Source organism: Mus caroli, chromosome 13 (genome assembly GCF_900094665.2).
Source record: "Mus caroli chromosome 13, CAROLI_EIJ_v1.1, whole genome shotgun sequence".
NCBI lineage: Eukaryota > Metazoa > Chordata > Mammalia > Rodentia > Muridae > Mus > Mus caroli.
In genome coordinates this window covers 81,749,759-81,758,635 of record NC_034582.1, presented here as the reverse complement: position 1 = coordinate 81,758,635, position 8,877 = coordinate 81,749,759, and the positions used below count along the sequence as shown (strand labels likewise).

The following is an 8,877-nucleotide window of genomic DNA, read 5'->3' as shown; positions in this document are numbered from 1 at the left end:
TCTCCAGTGTTTGAGAATCATCATGTCATGAAAACAGTGAATAAAATCAATACATATACACATTCTAGTGAAGTTATATGCTCTATTTGGGAAAAAAATCAATTGGCATAATGGCCAAGTATATTGTGAAAAAACAAACTTTTAAAACTTAAAAGTATCAACCACTAAATTTGTCAGCCTAAATCACAAATGCATTTGACAGCACCTCTCAAGTGTAAAAAGCATATTATTTCATTTTACCACATCATTCTATAACCTCTTTTTGTGCAGCAAACATTATTCATGGTATTCAAAAGAATAAGTAGGGCTCCCTAGGACCCTCTTGTTGTTATAGGGTTCTGGGATGGAAATTGTGAGGGAGATGCTCAGTGTTTGGGGGTGAGTCAGGAAAGGGACTCCTCTATAACCAATGGCTTCTATCTTGCTCTCAGTGTCCTTGCTGGGGTGGGTAGTCCAGAGTTTCTTACTTCTTAGAGGATATGTAGGCCATGAAGTCCACCACCCTGTTGCTGTAGCTGTATTCATTGTCATACCAGAACATGAGCTTTACAAAGTTGTCATTGAGAGCAATTCTAGCACCAACATAAAAGCATGAGGAGTGGGAGTTACTGTTGCAGTTGCAGGAGACAACCCGGTCCTCAGTTTAACCTAGATAGCCTTTAGTGGGCCCTCAGATGCCTGCTTCACTACCTCCTTGATGTCATCATACTTGGCAGGTTTCTCCAGGTAGTATGTTAGAACCATAACAGATACATAGGGGGTAGGAACACGGAAAGCCATGCAAGTGAGCTTCCAGTTCAGCTCTGGAATGATCTTTCCCACAGTCTTGGCAGCACCAGTGCATGCAGTGATGATGTTCTGGGTAGCTGCATGGCCATTACAACACAGCTTTCCAGAGGGGCCGCCCACAGTCTTCTGAGTGGCGGTGATGGCATGGTCTGTGGTCATGAGCCCTTCCACAATGCCAAAGTTGTCATGGAGGACCTTGTCCAGGGGTCATAAGCAGCTGGTGGTATAGGATGCATTGCTGACAATCTTGAGTGAGTTGGCATATTTCTCACGGTTCACACCCATCACAAACATTGGGACATCTCATAAAGGGCAGAGATGATGACACTTTTGGCCTAACCTTCAAGTGGGCCCCAGCCTTCTCCATGATTATGAAGGTACCAATAGACTACAGAAAATACTCAGCACCAGCATCACCACATTTGATGTTAGCAGGATATCACTCCTGGAAGATGGTGATGGGCTTCCTTTTAATAACAGGCTTCCGATTCTCTTAATTATACTGCTGAGCTTACCATGGGCATATTCATACTGGAAAATGTAGACCATGTAGTTGAGGTCAGTAAAGGGGTCATGGATGGCAGCAATTTCCACCTTGTCAATTGCAGAGCAGAAGGCAACCCTGGTAACCAGACTCCCAATAAGGCCATATCTGTTCATAACGACCTTCACCATTGCATGTACAGGACAAGGCTGGCACTGCACAGGAAAAATGCAGCTTTCTCTAAAAGAGGGAGGAGCAGAGAGCCTCATTCTATAACCTTGATAATTGCTAATAAGAGTAAAAAGGACGAGGAAGGAAATATAATCACATCTTTTAAATATATCTTAAAGTCTAGCAACATGTACTGTTCATATTTTCCAAAATTATTACTATTGTCATTCCAAACCAGTTTAACATATTACTTAGTATTGATGACTACACAATTTTCACTGAACATAAACATTCTTAGTAACAGAGATTATATATCATACTATCAAAAGCAAATCTTAGCTTAAGATATACTAAAATTAATAGTCATATGGTTAGTATCTAGAAAATATATATGAAACATATGCACACACAGAGAGATATACACACATACATATGTACTTTTACACACACACACACACATATATATATATTTTTATATATATATATATGGGAAATTATTCTGCATTTATCATACTAAACAATAAAGGTTCTATTTTTTAAGTTAAGATATAAAGGTTTGAAGCTTGTTGTGTTTAGTTATTATTCCCAATAATTTTTTTCAAAGCACAAATTGTTTTTAGAATGTTGATGATTTTAATAAAAAGCACCTATTTCTTTAAAAATAAAAAGCAAATAGATAATACATTCTAAACTGTTTTAAATAAATCTGAAATGAAAAGTTAAAAATTGCTAAATTGTTCAGAAAAGAAATTGTGTTATATAATAAGTTTAATTTGAAACTTTCAGAGAAAATTCAATTGGCACAATTGTATGTTTTAATTGCCACTAAATACCATTTGAAACTGTCATTAACATTGATAATCTATGATTATCAATGTTAACAGGAGTTACCTTCCAAATATTTTTAAAGTTAACACTTAAAATATTTCTTTCACTTTCTACAACAATTATGTGTAACTTTTTAACTTCAAAACTTGTAAATTACATGGCTACTATGAATATAATCTCTATATTTATTTGTAGTCATTAACCATGGTAGGTTCAATCACTGTAATCTTGTAGTTAGACCTTCATAACGATGTTTTTCTTTAAAAATACTGAATACTGATAGTGTAAAATTAAATTAAGTCACTCAATCTACAGAATATTAAATAGTGATTAAATTTTATTTCAAATGAAAATTGACATATCCCCTTAACTTGCCATTCATTTTTTTTCTATTAAAAATTACTGTTGCCTTTTCTTTTACACTGGCATCCAGGAGTGTATTCTGTGCTCCAGACACCCACACTCCACTCTATACACACCAAGCTTGACCTCCAGTAGTTGCGACATACCTGACACAGGTGAGGCTTCAACACTGGCACAATACCTGGCCTCACTGAGAGAAGCCCAGATACCAGAGGAAGCAAGAACTCTTCCCTAGCTGGTGACACGTGTTGATCCTTCCAGCTTACAGATTTGTCAGGGAGCAGATCCTGTGATCCTGTGCCCTATCCCCCAACAGCACACATATGCAGAGACAGATTGACTCCACGGAGTTCTGACACAGCCAGGACTACTGATCAGGCTTTCCAGACTCCCTCCTATATCCAGAGACAGAATGAGTTAAGAAGGCCCAGTATAACCAGATTCACAGGAGGGATGGTGTCCAGACGGAGATAGCAAAGCCAGTTAACACCAAAGATAACTAGAGGCAAAGATAATATGGTAAGAGGCAAGTGCAAGAACATAAGCAACAGAAACCAATGCTACTTGGCATCAGCAGATTCCAGTTCTAATACAACAAGCACTGGGTACTGCAAGATACCTGAAAAGCAAGATTCTGAGCTAAAATCCCATCTCATGAAGATGATAGAGGACATTAAGAAGAACATAAATAGCTCCCTTGAAGAAATGCTGGAGAACATAGGTAAAAAGTTAGAGGAAAATATAAAGAGGAAACACATAAATGTTTTAAATAAATACAAGAAAAGATAATCAAACAGGAAAGGGAATTGGACAAAACAATTCAAGATCTAAAACTGGAAATAGAAACAATAAAACAATCAGGAAGGGACACAACACTGGAGATGGAAAACCTAAGAAAGAGAGCAGGAGTCACAGATGAGAGCATCATCAACACAATACAAGAGAAAAATCTAAGGAATCAAGATACCATAGAAGACATTGAGACAATAGTCAAACAAATTATGAAAAGCAACAAGCTCCTAACTGAAAACACCCAAGAAATTCAGGACAAAATGAATAGACTAGACCTAAGAATAATAGGTATAGAAGAGAGTAAAGATGCCTAAATCAAAGGAGTAGCAAATACCTTCAACAAAATTAGAGAAGAAAACTTCCCTGACCTAAAGAAGGAGTTGCCCATAAATGTTCAAGAACCCTGGAGAACACCAAATAGATTGAACCGGAAAAGAAAGTCCTCCTGTCACATAATAATCAAAACACCAAATGTACAAAACAAAGAAAGAATATTAAAGGTGGTAAGGGAAAAAAGTCAAGTAACATATAAAGACAGACGTTTCAGAATTATACCAGACTTCTAACCAGAGACTATATTCAGAGAATATATTCAGCAGACATCATAGATATCATAAAATGACAAAAATTCCAGCCCAGCAAAACTCTCAATTATCATAGATAGAGAAACCAAGATATTCAATTACAAACCAAAATTTTACAATGTCTTTCCCAAAATCCAGCCCTACAGAGGATAATGCAGGAAAACTCCAACACAAAGAGAGGCTGTACACTCAATAAAAAGCAAGAAATTAATCTTCTCACAACAAGTCCAAAAGAAGAGAACCATACAAATACAATTCTACCTCGAAGAACAAAAATAACAATTATTTGCCCTTAATATTTCTCAACATCTATCGACTCAATTCCCCAATAAAAAGGTATAGATTAACAGACTATACACACAAACAGGACCTAGCACTTTGTTGCATACAGGAAACACACCTAAGTGACAGACACTACTAACTCAAAGTAAAATCCTGGAAAAGTTTCCAATCAAATGGTCTCAAGAAACAAGCTGAAATAGCCATTCCAATATCTAATAATATAGACTTTCAACCAAAAGTTATCAAAAATGATGGGGAAGAAATCTTCATATACATCAAAGGAAAAATTCACCAAGATGAACTCGCAGTTCTGAACATCTATCCCCTAAATGCAAGAGCACCCACATTTGTAAAGAAAAGTTACTAAAGCTCAAAGTACACATTGAACTTCACATAATAGAGGGATACATTATTCAACACCCAACTCTCACCAATGGACAGATCATAGAAATAGAAACCAAAAAGAGACACAGTAAAACTAATAGAAGGTATGAACCAATTGGATTTAACAGATATCTATAGAATTTTCACTAAAAAAAAAAAAAAAAAAAAAAAAAAAAAAAAAAAAAAAGACAAATATACCTTCTTCTCAGCACCTCTTGGTACCTTCTCCAAAAATGACCATATCATTGAAGACAAAACAAGCCTCAATAGATACAAGTACACTGAATTAATCACATGTATTTTATCATACCACCACTGATTAAGGCTGGTCTTCAATAACAATAAGAACAACAGAAAGCCCAAATACACTTGGAAAGTGTAGGACCATGAAAGGCAGCTTGGTTCTTGGTTGAGCACAAGTTGGAAGGCCTGGTGACCCGTAGGAATGGTAGGTGTTTTGTACCTTATTGGCAGACACTAAGCTTCTGACATGGGGCTACAAACCTCCATTGATTTGTGGCCCTCAGGCAGGGCCTCTCCTCTCATTGATGTCTGACAAGGCCAGGATGAACTGCCTCTTTTCTTTGGGATCCATCATGGGGAGCAATGGAACAGGCCTTTGCCTTAAAAGCCAGTCACATAATCTCTTGCATAAGGCCTCCACAAGCTAAGGACTCTCTCCTCTACACAGGACCCAGAAGGAGCTCTTCCCTCTTTCCCCCCCTGGTCCCAGGCTAGATCCACTCAATGGTTCTCCACTCCATTCTCAGCTCTTTTGCATCTCCCAGCAGTGCCTGTGTGCCCAAGAGTCTGAGAACCTGACAGCCTGGCCTCCCTACAGGTCCAGGGACTCTTGAAACAGCTTAGTTGGTTCTCTGGGAACTCATACTATGCTTTTCCACGCTGAGAGCAGTGTCCAGCAGCTTTTCATAGCCCAACACTTTTCCTGATGCCATTGTGGGATAAGCACAGTCAAAGTTCTGTATCCCACCTTGCCACATGGCCCTAACCTTGTGGCAGAGTGGATGCAGGACACCAATAACCTTACAGGAAGCTGAACAAATCTCTGCTAAATATAATTTATTCATGGAAGTTATAAAGGGAGAAATTATAGACTTTTTATAATTTAATGAAAATTAAGGCACAATATACCTAAAATTATGGGACACAATGAAGGAAGTGATAAGAGGAAACCTCATAGCTCTGAGTGTTTCATAAAGAACTTCTACAGAGAGATTCTACACTACTATCTTAGAGGCACATCTAAAATCCCTAGAACAAAAAGAAGCAAATACACCCAAGATTAATAGAAGTCAGGAAATAATCACAGTCAGGGCCAAAATCAACCAGGTAGAAACAAAGAAAGCTATATAAAGAATCATCAGAACTATGAGGTGGTTCTTTGAGAAAATCAACAAGGTAGATAAACCCTTAGTCAAACTAATTAGAGGTCACAGAGACAGTATGCAAAAGTAACAAAATCAAAAATGGAAAAAAGACATAACAATGGAAACTTAGGAAATTCAAAATATCATCAGATTCTACTATAAAAGCCTATATTAATAACTGGAAAATCTAGATTAAATAAATGGTTTTCTAGACAGGTACCAGCAACCAAAGTTAAACCAGTATCAGAAAAACAAAACAAAACAAAAACAAAAACAAAAACAAAAACATCTAAACAGCCACATAATACCAAAGGAATAAGATCTCCCAACAAAACAAAATGAAACAAAACAAAACAAAACAACACAGTACAGTACAGTACAATACAAAACAAAGGAAAACAAAGCAAAGCAAAGCAAAGCAAAGCGAAGCGAAGCGAAGCGAAGCGAAGCGAAGCGAAACGAAACGAAACGAAACGAAACGAAACGAAACGAAACGAAACGAAACGAAACGAAACGAAACGAAACGAAACGAAACGAAACAAAACAAAACAAAACAAAACAAAACAAAACAAAACAAAACAAAACAAAACAAAACAAAACACCAGGTCCAGAGGGTTTTCCTGAAGAGTTCTATCAGACATTCAAAGACAACCTATATTTATCAAACTATTCCCTAAAATAGATATAGAAGGAACACTATGTAATTCTATGAAGCCACAGTTACACTGATCCTAAGTCACACAAAGAACCAACAAAGCAAGAGAACTTCAGACCAGTTTTGCTCTTCCATACTGATGAAACATATTCAAAAAAATCTTGCAAATGCAGTCTAAGAACACTTAAAAAATCATGCATCATAATCAGGTAGGTTTTATCCCAGGCATTCAATTACATGAAAATCCATGAATATAATCCACTATATAAGCAAGCTCAAAGAAAAAGCCACATAATTATATCTTTATATGTGGAAAAAGCCTTTGGCAAAATACACTACTTAATATTAAAACTTTGGAAAGGTCAAGAATTGAAGGTACAACCTAAACATAAAGAAAGCAATATAGAGCAAACCAATAGCCAACATCAATCTAAATGGAGAAAAACTTAAAGCACTCTCACTAAAATCAGGGACAACACTGGCCAATTATTCCCTATCTATTCAATATTGTACTCGAAGTTCTGGCAAGAGCAATTAGACAACAAAAGGAGGCAAAAGGGATACAAAATGGAAAGAAATAAGTCAAGATGTCACTATTTGTGTGTGATAGTATATATAACAATGCTAAAAATTCCACCAAAGAATTCCTACAGTTGATAAACAACTACAGCAAAGTGGCAGGATATAAAATTAACTCAAACAAGTCAGTAGTCTTCCTCCACACAAAGGATAAATGGGGTGAGAAAGAAATTAGGGAAAGAACACCCTTCCCAATATTCACAAGTAATACAAAATAGTTTTATATGACTCTAATCAAGCAGGTATATGATCTGTATGACAAGGTTTTCAAGTCTCTGAAGAAAGAATTTGAAGAAGACTCAGAAGATGGAAAGATTGCCCATGGTCATGGATTGGTAGGATTAACATATTAAACATAACTATTTAAAAATAAATCCAGGTGTTCAATGCAATCCCCATCAAAACTCCAACTCAATTCTTCAGACAGATAGAAAGAGAATTTCTCAAATTAATCTGGAATAACAGGAAACCCAGAACTTCAAGTTGCTACCATTGTGTTTTCTATATCAACACATTAGTGATTCAGCTTTTAAATGTGTTGAGATCCTTATGATCATGATTTCACCTATAATCAAGTGCACAAGATATGATTTTGTGATCTTTATTTATATTTTTCTAAATATTAAATATGTAAAATAAGTTTTGAAGTTCAATTTAAATTGTATACCTTCTTCAGTGATATACATAAGGATTTTTAAATATTTTCTATTAATTGTAATGTACTTATCATACACTCCAGATATAAGTATTTTATCAAGTATTTCCTTTACAAATACTTTCGCCCAGATTTTAAATTGTTTCCCCCCTTTTTTCTAGAATCTTTTATAGAGATAATAAAATGTTTGAGTTTGTATAAGGGTACATAAAATGCAAGTTATAATTCTGTTCTTTTGTGAGATTTATCTTTTTTTTAATAGCAATTAACTTTTGTGAAATTCAATATTGCATTCAGAACATTATAATTACTTCTTTCTACATTAATAAAAAATTAAAATCATATTCATTCATGTGTTATATACATATTATGGAGTAAGTATACATTTATCATAAACTGATCATTTATTATGTAATAGTATTTGTAAATATGATTTTATAAATTAGAACTTTGCAATTTTGTTCAACAACTGTCCAACTTCTGTCTCCTTACATTGTGATAGATATTTTCTTTCTGTATATTTTGATGCTTTATACTTTTATGAGTTACACATGTAAGTGACATGTGTATCACTTAGACATATCCTTGATAGCTACTATGACATCTAACTTCTATGAAAAAAAGATGAGAGTATATGAGAACTTCACTGTGTTCATTGTTACTGATAATGCAAATGAGATCTCTTTTTTTTTTAAATTTTTTATTACATATTTTCCTCAATTACATTTCCAATGCTATCCCAAAAGTCCCCCATACTGCCCCCCACTTCACTACCCACCCATTCCCATTCTTTTGGCCCTGGCATTCCCCTATATTGGGGCATATAAAGTTTGCAAGTCAAATGGGCCTCTCTTTCCAGTGATGGCCAACTAGGCCATCTTTCAATACATATGCAGCTAGAGACAAGAGCTCCGGGGTACTGG

At 35.7% G+C, this 8,877-nt stretch overlaps 1 pseudogene; it reads right to left on the bottom strand.

The window, feature by feature from the left end:
- Positions 1 to 463: 463 nt before the first annotated feature.
- Positions 464 to 1,464, bottom strand: LOC110307578 (annotated as a pseudogene).
- Between the last annotated feature and the right edge of the window lie 7,413 nt (positions 1,465 to 8,877).